Source organism: Salvelinus alpinus, chromosome 37 (assembly GCF_045679555.1).
Source record: "Salvelinus alpinus chromosome 37, SLU_Salpinus.1, whole genome shotgun sequence".
In the NCBI taxonomy this organism is placed as follows: domain Eukaryota; kingdom Metazoa; phylum Chordata; class Actinopteri; order Salmoniformes; family Salmonidae; genus Salvelinus; species Salvelinus alpinus.
Genome location: NC_092122.1, coordinates 7,834,091 through 7,848,743, shown reverse-complemented (window position 1 = coordinate 7,848,743; position 14,653 = coordinate 7,834,091). Strand labels below are relative to the sequence as shown.

The 14,653-nt window shown below is 45.2% G+C and overlaps 1 protein-coding gene across 8 annotated transcripts in view; it reads left to right on the top strand.

Annotated features, from left to right (window-relative positions):
* LOC139566086 (pleckstrin homology domain-containing family A member 5-like) overlaps positions 1-14,653 on the top strand; it is a 189,064-nt gene that overhangs the window by 85,266 nt on the left and 89,145 nt on the right. The gene's annotated exons all lie outside the window — the stretch shown is intronic.

Here is a 14,653-nt window from a genome sequence, read left to right as displayed (position 1 = left end):
TGTTGACGAGGACAAGGCTGGAGATCACTCTGTCATGCTGATTGAGTTCGAATAACAGACTGGAAGCTTCAAAAGGAGGATGGTGCTTTCAATCATTTTTCTTCCTCTGTCAATCATGGTTACCTGCAAGGAAACACGTGCCGTCATCATTGCTTTGCACAAAAAGGGCTTCACAGGCAAGGATATTGCTGCCAGTAAGATTGCACCTAAATCAACCATTTATCGGATCATCAAGAACTTCAAGGAGAGCGGTTCAATTGTTATGAAGAAAGCTTCAGGGCGCCCAAGAAAGTCCAGCAAGCGCCAGGACCGTCTCCTAAAGTTGATTCAGCTGCAGGATCGGGGCACCACCAGTACAGAGCTTACTCAGGAATGGCAGCAGGCAGGTGTGAGTCCATCTGCATGCACAGTGAGGTAAAGACTTTTGGAGTATGGCCTGGTGTCAAGAAGGGCAGCAACGAAGCCACTTATCTCCAGGAAAACCATCAGGGACAGACTGATATTCTGCAAAAGGTACAGGGATTGGACTGCTGAGGACAGGGGTAAAGTCATTTTCTCTGATGAATCCCCTTTCCGATTGTTTGGAGCATCCAGAAAAATGCTTGTCCAGAGAAGACAAGGTGAGCGCTACCATCAGTCCTGTGTAATGCCAACAGTAAAGCATCCTGAGACCATTCATGTGTGGGGTTGCTTTTCCGCCAATGGAGTGGGTTCACTCACAATTTTGTCTAAGAACACAGCGATGAATAAAGAATGGTACCAACACATCCTCCGAGAGCAACTTCTCCAACCATCCAGGAACAGTTTGGTGACGAACAATACCTTTTTCAGCATGATGGAGCACCTTGCCATAAGGCAAAAGTGACAACTAAGTGGCGCAGGGAACAAACATCGATATTTTGGGTCCATGGCCAGGAAACTCCCCAGACCTTAATCCCATTGAGAACTTGTGGTCAATCCTCAAGAGGTGGGTGGACAAACATAAAACCACAAATTCTGACAAACTCCAAGCATTGATTATGCAAGAATGGGCTGCCATCAGTCAGGATGTGGCCCAGAAGTTAATTGACAGCATGCCAGGGCGGATTGCAGAGTTCTTGAAAAAGAAGGGTCAACACTGCAAATATTGACTCTTTGCATCAACTTCATGTAATTGTCAATAAAAGCCTTTGACACTTATGAAATGCTTGTAATTATACTTCAGTATTCCATAGTAACATCTGACAAAAATATCTAAAGACACTGAAGCAGCAAACTTTGTGGAAATTTATATTTGTGTCATTCTCAAAACTTTTGCCCACGACTGTACACACACACCTGCATGCACGTACTTGCGCACACACACACGAGAGAGAGAGAGACACACACACACACACGTCTTTGGTCCGTAGTCATGGGGACTCCAGGCAGGTCTGATTGTGGCTGATAATTGGCTGGAACATTTACAAATTGAGAAACAAGTGGAAGGTTTCATTTTATTACCATTGTCTCTGTCTCAGTTCTCTCTTTGCCCTGTATTCTCATACTATCTGATTAACATTGTAGCCCGAACAATATAAAGCACTTTGAACACCTGGAAAATAACCTTTTACATCTCATCCATTATGCATTGGCACTATAATCCATCCATTACAATGCTAGACAGTGTATTGCTATGATAATGCTATTTTCCCATTGCACTTGGAAGTGTTAGTCACCCCCCCCCCCCCCCAAACATCATACAGATATTATTAATTTGACAGTTGATCTGTCTGCGTGTGTGTGTGTGTGTGTGTGACTCAGGTGTGAGGAGAACGGATATTACATGGGCTGATCTCACCAGATATAAAACAATAGGAACCAGAACCTGCTGTCCCTTGGTGATGATTGATAATCCCAATAGAGGGGTTTATTGCTTTTTGACTGAGACAGCAGGACAGCTATTACATATTGTGTGGATCGGAGGGAGAGCCTGGCATTCAGCTGTAATTGCCTTAACAGAGCTGTGAATGTAATGCAGAGATGCAGACACTGAAGATGCACTTCTGTCTCTCATCCAGTCGACATTACTCACGGCGACGAGGGAAGGCAATAGGCATACCATTGTAGCGATTTGAAGGGGAACAGCCAGGCTTGAACCAGCAAGCAACAAAGTCTTTCCTGTGCGTGCCATAAAGGTCCAAGACCTCTTGGCTGAGGTCATATGCACTCAAATATAGGGAGGCTACGCTGTCTCTTCACCTTCAGCCTGGGGGTCTGTGCTTTTAAACAGGTCAACAGAACAGACAGGGAACATTTACACAACTGGTGTGTCTTTAACAGACAAGATAGGAATGATCCGAGTCTCCTTTTTCATGTCCGTACTCCTCCAGTCTCAAACCTATTTCAGGCAACAGTAGAATGGCAAAAGAGAGTGGATTTTTAGCTTTGCTACATGTTGCAGGATGACGGCTCGGAGTGGTTCTTCCTGTGGTTTTCAGCCGTCCATACAGCCGGGAGGATGTCTAGTTACACACACACACACACACACCCGTGAGGATGTAGTTATGTAATCTAACCACTGGGCCTGATTCTGACTGACAGAGGCAGTTAGAGCATGCAAAAACTCATTACTGTGTGTGTGAGGGGCATAAGGTCTTCTGAAAGCTTTGTCAGTGTGTGAGGGGCATAAGGTCTTCTGAAAGCTTTGTCAGGCAAGAGAGCTTTAACCGCTGCTGATTCTCTTGACAGAGTGTTGAACTTCCCCCTGTGCATTGTGACAGAGCCTGTCAATCAGTTGAACTAGAATGTCTGTAGGAGAGAACCTAGAAGTTAGGTAGCAAGAATCAGCTGGGTAGAGTCTCTACTCAGTCAGCTTGTCTGTCACCTTCATCTTATTGGATTTGGTAACGAAGTGCCATTTTTCTTTTCTCACACTCACACACAGTCACTCACTAATTGTGATGTTGGTGTCGTGCAGCTGAATCACAACATGCATCTAATCCCATAAACTCTACCTTCATTACACGCGCCACTATTCCCCCTCTACTTGGCCCCTCCCCTCTCACCAGCATTTCTTCTCATGTGGAATTATGGAGGGGATCAGTTCACCATAGCATGACACTCTTCCTGGCTGTAGAACCAAAACCAGGCTTGCTGGCAGATTCCAGTTGGAGCAGTATAGAGGTACTACATGAAGAAGAAGAAGGGAATCCGCGCCAGTGCAGAGAGCTTTGTGTTGTTGCATGTCATAGTAGATGTTTACAACCCCTTGTGATTGAATTAGTTACATTTCAGACAGTGCTTTAGTTTAGACTGAAACAACACGGTACTGCAGTAGGACAGTCCATCCAGGAGAATGCCGTATCCCTATTTTTATAGTCCCGTTCCCCTTCAAACATTCAACCTCCAGCTGCGTACCCCCTCTAGCACCAGGGCCAGCGCACTCTCAAATGTTGTTCTTTGCCATCATTGTAAGTCTGCCACACACACACACACACACACTATACGATACAGTTATTAACCTCTCTTGGGCACGTGAGACGGGAAGCCAGTGTAGGGAGGCTAGCACTGGAGTAATATGATAAAAAAATGTGGTTCCGTATTTAGCACTAACTGAAGTTTATTTAGTGCTTTATCTGGGTAGCCGGAAAGTAGAGCATTGCAGTAGTCTAACCTAGAAGTAGCAAAAGCATGGATTCATTTTTCTTACATTTTTGGACAGAAAGTTTCAGATTGTTGCAATGTTACGTAGATGGAAAAAAGCTGTCCTTTGAAACAGTCTTGATATGTTCGTCAAAAGAGAGATCAGGGTCCTGAGTAACGCCGAGGTCCTTCAGTTTTATTTGAGACGACTGTACAACCATCAAGATTAATTGACAGATTCAACAGAAGATCTCTTTGTTTCTTGGGACCTAGAAAAGGCATCTCTGTTTTGTCTGTGTTTAAAAGTATAAAGTTTGCAGCCATCCACTTCCTTTTGTCTGAAACACAGGCTTCTAGCAAGGGCAATTTTGGGGCTTCACCATGTCTCATTGGAATGTACAGCTGTGTGTCATCCGCATAGCAGTGAAAGTTAACATTATGTTTTTGAATGACATCCAAGAGGTGAAAACTATAGTGGTCTTAAAACGGAACCTTGAGGAACACCGAAATTTACAGTTGATTTGTCAGAGGACAAACCATTCACAGAGACAAATTGATATCTTTCAGACAGATAAGATCTAAACCAGGCCAGAAATTGTCCATGTAGACCAATTTGGGTTTCCAATCTCTCCAAAAGAATGTGGTGATCGATGGTATCAAAAGCAGCACTAAGGTCTAGGAGCACGAGGACCGATGCAGAGCCTCGGTCTGACGCCATTAAAAGGTCTGACGCCATCATTTACCACCTTCACAAGTGCAGTCTCAGTGCTATGATGGGGTCTAAAACCAGACTGAAGCATTTCATATACATTGTCTTCAGGAAGGCAGTGAGTTGCTGCGCAACAGCTTTTTCAAAAATTTTAGAGGGGAATGGAAGATTCGATATAGGCCGATAGTTTTTTATATTTTCTGGGTCAAGGTTTGGCTTTTTCAAGAGAGGCTTTATTACTGCCACTTTTAGTGAGTTTGGTACACATCCGGTGGATAGAGAGCCATTTATTATGTTCAACATAGGAGGGCCAAGCACAGGAAGCAACTCTTTCAGTAGTTTAGTTGGAATAGGGTCCAGTATGCAGCTTGAAGGTTTAGAGGCCATGATTATTTTCATCATTGTGTCAAGAGATATAGTACTAAAACACTTGAGTGTCTCTCTTGATCCTAGGTCCTGGCAGAGTTGTGCAGACTCAAGACAACTGAGCTTTGGAGGAATACGCAGATTTAAAGAGGAGTCCGTAATTTGCTTTCTAATGATCATGATCTTTTCCTCAAAGAATGGTTTAATTGTATTAGATGGTTAGATTAGATGGTTTAATTGTATTTTTGGCAGTGAAACGAGGCTACTCAAGCGAGAGAGAAAAAACTCACTCAGATGTATAGCCCAGTTGGAAAATATAAATGGACTGTTTGAAAAAGTGATTTAAATTAATTTTTTATTTTTATTAAAACGTGTACCCCAGTTTAAGAACAACTAAAATCTCAAATGACATTCCCATATAGTTACCCACTTTTGAGTGGCTCTCTCTCATATATAGTGCACTACTTTTGACTAGGGCCACTTATCCCTACTTCATCAAAGTAGTGCACTATACTATACCAAACTATCTGAGACACAGCCGCTGAGCTTGAAAGGCCTGGTTGCCCCGAGCAACAGCTTACTCACCGCAAACGCACAGTTCATGATTAAGGTCAGACGACCTGTTTCTTAAACTCCTAATGAGCTTCATCCCCCCTCTCCATTGATGAACCTGTTCCCTACCCTTTCTCTCTGACATTATAATGTGTGGGAGACTCAATTACAGTGAGGGGGTTGAGTCCTCCCAGCCAACGTTGATATACGCTAGCACATACACTGAGATGAGTCTAGACTCGTAATGCTCTCACATCCATTTGTAAGGATGTGACTGTCTTCTTCGACTCTTAGTGATATGCTCTATGGTTGGAAACTGGTATTGTTCCCTAGTCTCACTAAGAGGTGCTATAGACAGACAGAGAGGCATGCAGGCAGACCGATAGACAGGCACATGCGTACACACACGGCACCAGTTTAGCAGCAGAGCAGTCATGTGGAAAACATAGAGAACCACTAAAAACGTAGTTAGAGTGAGTGGTCATTATATGACTGGCTGTGAATCTGAGTCATCTCTCCTGGGCTGTTATCTCGTTACGTCTCTCTCCAAACAACGGTTATCACAATGTCTTCTCACTGACATGAGATTGCCTTCCATTTCAGGAAGCACTTGAGGCAGATTTGATAGTCATCACCATGACAACTCGTTACAACTTTCTACATTTTACATTACACATTAAATGGTTGTATTGTGCTTTATATCTTGAGGTTTATTCATGTTGTACATTATTATTTTGTTTGTCTGCGTCGATCAATACAATGTGGCCTAAAAAATTAATAAATTGAAAACATCGATGTGCCAATTGCAGACTAATTCCAAAATGCTGGGTTTTACCACTGATTTTAGCCTACAGTAATATGTCACCTGAGATATGCAAAGTGTATGCCGCATCAGTGGACAGAGATGTGTCGTCTGAAGATGAATGCCTTGCTGCTAGAGTGCTATACCTTGAATAGGATGTTTACAATTACAGCGACTTCCTCTCTTCTGCCTCGTCTGAGAGACAACTCTCAGCGGACACTGCGAGGCTGGAGTTTTACAGAAGCTATACACACGGGGGGACACACACATACTCGCTTGCACGCACACGTGTGCGCCTGATGAGGTTCCACTTGTGGGGAAAGCCAGCCCAGCGGAGCACACATTAGTGAGTGGGCGGGAGAGACGTGTGCGCAGTCTAATCAAACCTGAGTGGCATAAAATATCTCTGTAATGACGGTGGATGTGGTTCTCTCACCCTGACCCAAACACGGCACTCTCCTCTCTCGCTGTCATGCATCCACACACATCCAGGACAAACACACACACACGCTGCTTGTGGGTACTATGAACACGACTACAACCTGACATATCTACTCTGCTACAGAGAGTGGCATTAGTGATCTGGCTGCTGTTTGTGAATCATACAGCAAGACGAACACTGCCAGGTAGCGAGAGAGACATGCAACACACTGCGTAGGAGAGGGGAGATGGAGATTTAGAGAGAGAGAAAGGCAGCTATTTGCCCACTGGTTTTCATATTTCATTTCCCCTCTCGCCTCTGGTGTAAACTTTTGCCTATTGCGGTCTCTCTCTCTCTCGTTTACATTGCCAAAGCAAGTGAAATAAACAGTAAAACATTACACTGACAATAGTTCCAAAAGAATAAAGACATGTCATTATGTCTATATACAGTGTTGCAATGATGTGAAAATAGTTCAAATACAAAAGTGAAAATAAACAGAAATATGGGTTGTATTTACAATGGTATTTGTTCTTCACTGGTTGCCCTTTTCTTGTGGCAACAGGTCACACATCTTGCTGCTGTGATGGCACACTGGTATTTCACCCAATAGATATGGGAGTTTATCAATATTGGGTTTGTTTTCAAATTCTTTGTGGGTCTGTAATCTGAGGGAAATCTGTCTGTCAGCGTGTGTGTGCCTCTGGATATAGTTGTTAGTAGTGCATACATACACACAACTTTCCGTGCCCCAGTTTCACTACACAAATACTGCATTCAAACGATCCCGTCTTCTCATGGCCTTATACAGTATGACAGGTGCATCTGTAACAAACCATCATGTAGTGCTTGCTATTCCCAGCCATATTCGGCACACTAACAACATCCATATACAGGTAACTGCCAAAATAAAGGAAACGCCAACATAAAGTGTCTTAATAGGGTGTTGGGCCGCCATGAGCCTGAACAGCTTCAGTACACCTTGGCATAGATTCTAAAGCTGTCTGGAACTCTATTGGAGGGATGTGACACCATTCTTCCATGAGAAATTCCATAAGTTGGTGGTTTTTGTTCATGGTGTTGGAAAACAGGTAGATATCTGGTGACTGAGACCCCCCCCCCCCCACACACACACTTTAAATACCCTATGGTCCTTTGAGACCCCTCTTTCAAAGTCACTGAGATAGCTTCTTCTAGCCATATTAGCCAAAATAATAGGCAACTGGGCATTTTATACATGGCCCTAAGCATGATGGGATGATAATTGCCTAATAAACAGGAAGCACCTGCTTTCAATATGCATTCTGTCCCTCATTTACTCATTTATTTATTTTGGCAGTTACCGTGTACATCCCATCAATGAGCTCAAGTGTGACTGATAGAACAGTAGACGTATAACCAACCTAGCCTATAGAATGGGGATGGAACAACCCTAGTCATTCATGATTCATGCTGTTCTCTAGCTAGCACACGGTCCTCCTGCCTCATGCCAGCCCACTCAACTGTCCCTCTCTACCTATACCTGGGTGCCCACTCAGACAGGAAACAGGAAGTTACATCACAGAGAGACAGGAAGGAAGTGCAGACCCATGGTATTGACATGTTCAAACCCCTTCACAGTGTATCATATCCCATTCCCCTCACAAACATTATGCTGTCTCTGCTGTTATTTTGAGGTCTGTATTAAATATTAATGTGTAATTTTGTTTAGTCCTGTGAGACTCACTGTTAATGATTTTTATTATCAGTGAAATCCTCAATGAATTATTCACACTAAAACACACCGTTGGAGACAGTGAGAAGAAAAGTCCGGCTTTATTCTGGAAGTGTTTGCTTAGCTCAGGCAAAATTTCAGTAATGATATTCTGAAATAAATGGCTGTTTCCACCCACAGTGTTCAGCACAAATGGACGAGTCTGAAGTCTACTCAATGCACTTTTTAATATGCCACTGGTCACACTGATTGGGTTGGGTGTAAAAGTCTCAAACATATGGTGTCATTTACTGCGTGTCTTAGTCTTTCCTCCCAGTGCAGCTTATGCACGGGGATGCAATGCTGCATAAAGGCCCGAGCTGAGAGTGTGTATGACAATAACTCATGGACATGTTGGGTCTCGGTTCAGCTACACTGTGTTGTGCTGCTGTGACACGGGTGCCATTGAGGACCTATGGCTTTCTCTCCCCTTCATCCCCCTCTCTTTCCAGGGATTTTCCTGCTATTGAAATCCTTGGGCGGATTTTAATAGCAGTGTAAATGTCAGGTTTGAGAAACACTTTCAGTGTAAACTAAAACTAGTTATAAAGTATGTAGAAAAGATAATGGACCTATATGTGTGTGTATATATATATATGTAAAAAAATCACAGAAATAAAAGCTTAGACAGTCAGAGAGAATTGAAAACAATGAATTTAGATGCATTAGCCATGGCAAAATGCATAGAATTGCAGGTAATTAGATTTAAAACTGTACAAAATGATCTCAGCTTCATGGCAGATTATGTAGAATCGTAGGAAAATGTGCTTTTAAAACTAAAACAATTTCTCTCAGTTCCATGGAGAAATGTATAGAATTGCAGGAAATTGTCTTAAATATTCAACAATGTCTCTACACCGCCAAGATGTTGGCCACTAAAAGTGTCTCTACGATCCAGCAACCATGCCCACTACCCCTTTTTCCTTTACTCCCCCCCTCCCCACACATCCACTGCTAGGCTCCAGTGGAGCAGTACAGCCAAGCCTGGCTGCCTGCTATCCTGCCTCTCCTCCCTCCATCCACCCACAAGCCACCCTCAATCATCTTATGATCTCCCCCTCCTTTCCTCAATCGCTTCCCCATCTTCTCCCCCACTCTTACTTCATCCATCCTCTCAAACCATCCCTACTCCCTCTCCTTTCTATCCTCCCTCCCTCTGCTGAAGGACACAGTAAATGTCACGCTGCTGCACTGTGGCCTGTCTCCCCTGTTGCCCCGGCAACCTGCCTGGGCAACATGTGACCAAACAGACAAGCCACGTGTGTGTGTGTGAAGAGCAGAGTAGTCTGGCGTGTGTGTGTGTGTGTTATCAACCTCGTACAGCCTCTCTTCTGAAACTCTCTACCATAACTCAGCCATCAGTGTTTACCCCTGCTGCTAATGCTAATCCTCTAATCAACATACTGTTTATATTGGCTTCATTAAAGACCTCCGTCTGAGAGGGTAACAAGCCTGGTGTTTCAGTGACTGACCTTCGTGTTATTGCCCTCTCCACTCCTCCAGTAGCCTGTTAAAATTCCCTAGTAAGTTTCACTATGACAGGAGAGTAACTCCCTGTGTGTCCAAATGGCACCTTAATCTCTACATAGTACATTCATTTTGACCACGGCCAGCATAGGGCTCAGGTCAAAAGTAGTGAACTATATAGGGTACCATTTCAGACTCTCTCTCTCCTCTCTCTGTTGGGGTTACTGACTACCCTCCTCCCTCTGTTTCTGCCCCCATTGTTAAATACTGTATCTGCTCTGCACTAGCGTCTCACTCTAATGGATTCAGGTTGCCTACAGCAGTTTCCCAACCCTGGTCCTCCGGTACCCCCAACAGTACACCGTTTCGTTGGAGCTCTTGACAAACACCTCATTCATCTCAGGTCTTGATGGTTAGTTGGACAGCTGTTCTTGTCCAGGGTTACAATAAGCATGTGTACTGTGTACTCCTCTCCTCCCTTTCTGCATCCTTTGACTCTCTATGTCCCCTATCCTCCAGGCCGGCTCGGTCCTCCCCTCCTGCTCCGTGGCTCGACGACTCATTGCGAGCTCACAGAACAGGGCTCCGGGCAGCCGAGCGGAAATGGAGGAAAACTCGCCTCCCTGCGGACCTGGCATCCTTTCACTCCCTCCTCTCTACATTCTCCTCTTCTGTCTCTGCTGCTAAAGCCACTTTCTACCACTCTAAATTCCAAGCATCTGCCTCTAACCCTAGGAAGATCTTTGCCACCTTCTCCTCCCTCCTGAATCCTCCTCCCCCTCCCCCCCCCTCCTCCCTCTCTGCGGATGACTTCGTCAACCATTTTGAAAAGAAGGTTGACGACATCCGATCATCGTTTGCTAAGTCAAACGACACCGCTGGTTCTGCTCACACTGCCCTACCCTGTGCTTTGACCTCTTTCTCCCCTCTCTCTCCAGATGAAATCTCGCGTCTTGTGACGGCCGGCCGCCCAACAACCTGCCCTCTTGACCCTATCCCCTCCTCTCTTCTCCAGACCATTTCCGGAGACCTTCTCCCCTACCTCACCTCGCTCATCAACTCATCCTTGACCGCTGGCTACGTCCCTTCCGCCTTCAAGAGAGCGAGAGTTGCACCCCTTCTGAAAAAACCTACACTCGATCCCTCTGATGTCAACAACTACAGACCAGTATCCCTTCTTTCTTTTCTCTCCAAAACTCTTGAACGTGCCGTCCTTGGCCAGCTCTCCTGCTATCTCTCTCAGAATGACCTTCTTGATCCAAATCAGTCAGGTTTCAAGACTAGTCATTCAACTGAGACTGCTCTTCTCTGTGTCACGGAGGCGCTCCGCACTGCTAAAGCTAACTCTCTCTCCTCTGCTCTCATCCTTCTAGACCTATCGGCTGCCTTTGATACTGTGAACCATCAGATCCTCCTCTCCACCCTCTCCGAGTTGGGCATCTCCGGCGCGGCCCACGCTTGGATTGCGTCCTACCTGACAGGTCGCTCCTACCAGGTGGCGTGGCGAGAATCTGTCTCCGCACCACGTGCTCTCACCACTGGTGTCCCCCAGGGCTCTGTTCTAGGCCCTCTCCTATTCTCGCTATACACCAAGTCACTTGGCTCTGTCATATCCTCACATGGTCTCTCCTATCATTGCTATGCAGACGACACACAATTAATCTTCTCCTTTCCCCCTTCTGATAACCAGGTGGCGAATCGCATCTCTGCATGTCTGGCAGACATATCAGTGTGGATGACGGATCACCACCTCAAGCTGAACCTCGGCAAGACGGAGCTGCTCTTCCTCCCGGGGAAGGACTGCCCGTTCCATGATCTTGCCATCACGGTTGACAACTCCATTGTGTCCTCCTCCCAGAGCGCTAAGAACCTTGGCGTGATCCTGGACAACACCCTGTCGTTCTCAACCAACATCAAGGCGGTGACCCGTTCTTGTAGGTTCATGCTCTACAACATTCGCAGAGTACGACCCTGCCTCACACAGGAAGCGGCGCAGGTCCTAATCCAGGCACTTGTCATCTCCCGTCTGGATTACTGCAACTCGCTGTTGGCTGGGCTCCCTGCCTGTGCGATTAAACCCCTACAACTCATCCAGAACGCCGCAGCCCGTCTGGTGTTCAACCTTCCCAAGTTCTCTCACGTCACCCCGCTCCTCCGCTCTCTCCACTGGCTTCCAGTTGAAGCTCGCATCCGCTACAAGACCATGGTGCTTGCCTACGGAGCTGTGAGGGGAACGGCACCTCCGTACCTTCAGGCTCTGATCAGGCCCTACACCCAAACAAGGGCACTGCGTTCATCCACCTCTGGCCTGCTCGCCTCCCTACCTCTGAGGAAGTACAGCTCCCGCTCAGCCCAGTCAAAACTGTTCGCTGCTCTGGCACCCCAATGGTGGAACAAACTCCCCCACGACGCCAGGTCAGCGGAATCAATCACCACCTTCCGGAGACACCTGAAACCCCACCTCTTTAAGGAATACCTAGGATAGGATAAAGTAATCCTTCCCCCCCCTTAGAGTTAGATGCACTATTGTAAAGTGGTTGTTCCACTGGACATCATAAGGTGAATGCACCAACTTGTAAGTCGCTCTGGATAAGAGCGTCTGCTAAATGACTTAAATGTAAATGTAAATGTACTGTTGGGGGTACTGGAGGACCAGTGTTGGGAAACACTGACCTACAGGACACACTAGCAGTAAGGTTAAGGGCATTGGGTTTTACAGGTTCAAACTCATCACATTAGATAAGAAGTTAAAGTACAACTTTGTTGATGGAACTTTTCAAAAGCGTTGCAGTTTTTTTTTTTTATCGCAGCTCCTTAAAAAATGGAACAGGAAATGTAATCGGCCCAAAATATGAAACCATTTTGGGTTTTATAGGAAAACGTCCGTAATCTCTGTGACAGTTATGTTAGGGAGAGGAGAGAAGACAGGAGGATAGAAGAGGTCTTTGTTAACTCTATCTCCTTTACCACTTGCTGACTGCCACACAGCAGCAGAGACCAGAGAGCCTAGATATGATAATACACACACACACACAATCTCCAACACCCATAGGCTCTTGTCATTGATTCACTTCTTTAACTCCTCGTCGTGGTCAGTGCTTACGTCTCTTTGTGTGTGTGTGCGTGCGCACTTTTGCAAGTGTGTTGGTCTCTGCTTACAGATGGCTGCTTCCCAAAATATTCTGCTTAGAAGCTTGTTTCACTTATCAACAGAGGGAGATTGATATGTAATGCCGACAGCAATCTCTTTAATTAGCAGACATTTTACTTGATAAAATACTGCAGAGACGTTTTTCAAATCAAGTACCATACGTCCGCTGGGCGCTGCCTCTGGGTTTGGACAGATACAGTTCCTGGGAGTATTTTAAATAAGTTCTGAATTTGCAGTTTTAGGACAGGAGAGTTCCTTGTCTATCCAATACGAGCTCACACGCACTATGGAGCCCAACACAGCAGCTCTCTTCACTAGCCCTATTTGATAATATCAGCTTTCCTAGGCTAGCTAGCTTTCAAAACCTTTCTCTCTCTGCCCTGGTCAAAAGTAGTGCACTATATTGGAAATAGGGTGCCGTTTGGGACGCACATATGGGGTTTAGACTTCAAACGCATGCCCCCTGTTGTGTCCTGGACAGTTGAAGCAGGGTGGATCTAGTGGACTTTTCCATTCTACTTACCTCATCACTGCCAATGGGTATTGTTAATCCTCCCTCACCATCACGCCTTCCTCCCACATCCCTCCTTCCCTTGTATCTGACGGAGTTCAGGTCAGGTTGTTCCTGAGTTTTATACGATTCAGGGTTTTATATAAGACGGCATTCTATGAGTCAGCATTAAAGGTGCTACACAGGATTTTTTTTTATTTTTTATGTTGCATTGTAATTTCAGAAAATGCCCATAATATATCTGCGGTAATAGTGGAATTATAGTGTTTCACAGTATTACTTAACCACCAGTGTTGTGGTTGACTGATATTTGCCTATTGATTTCTCCCGCCGAAATTGCATCTGTTATCAAAATGTGAAAGCTGTTTTGACTTTGTGGCTGTGTTATCTAGGTCAAGTGGCCGATGTAGAAATTGCTCTGTCATTTCCTGGTTGCTAAAATTCTATACTGAACACTTAATTTCAGTTTGTGGCAAAACAAGCACTGAATAGTTTAGGGAATCATCGCTGTGAAAATCTTTTCAATAAGGAAAAGTATGCTTTTTGAAGCCGGTCGACCGAAACCTAAAGTAAAAGGCTCAAGCGCGAGTCTCCGCCATGTTATGGGAAAATGGGATGGGGGAGATTGGTTTTGAATGCAGCTTATTGCTGTTACAATTCACCTAGCTTCCACATAGGGGAGAAATTCTAGTTATAGAAAATCTAGTTGTAGCACCAATTCTAGTTGTAGAAAATCTAGTTGTAGCACCAATTCTAGTTGTAGCACCAATTCTAGTTGTAGCACCAATTCTAGTTGTAGAAAATCTAGTTGTAGCACCAATTCTAGTTGTAGAAAATCTAGTTGTAGCATATTGTGGCATGTTTTTTTAGCCATGCCAGGTTGGTTGTTTTTCTCTGCTATTTAAAACTATTGAGGAGCCCCAGCAGGGTTCAATACAGTTTTCTGTGTGGAGAGAATATGTAGTGATGAGCCTTTCTCTCAGCCTTTTACTACCCTGGTTTAAGCTGGCGTCCTGTCTCTTTTCCCGACACACATACACACTAAAAAGGTCCTGTCTCTGGAGCCATTGTGCCCCCGGTGTCCCCTCTCCTCTCCTACCCATCACCACGGCCCCTCTCCTCCAGGCCTGAATAACAGCACTAAACTGGGGGGGGGGGGGGGGTAGCCCGATAGCTCTAAACGATTAGGTCTATAGTTTACATTGAGATGAGCCTGTTAACTAGCGTGTGTCTACTGCATTTTGCACGCCACCAGCGGTCACACACATACAGCCTGAGGCACACCGCTCATAATATCTGTAGCCTATTCCGTGTTTTT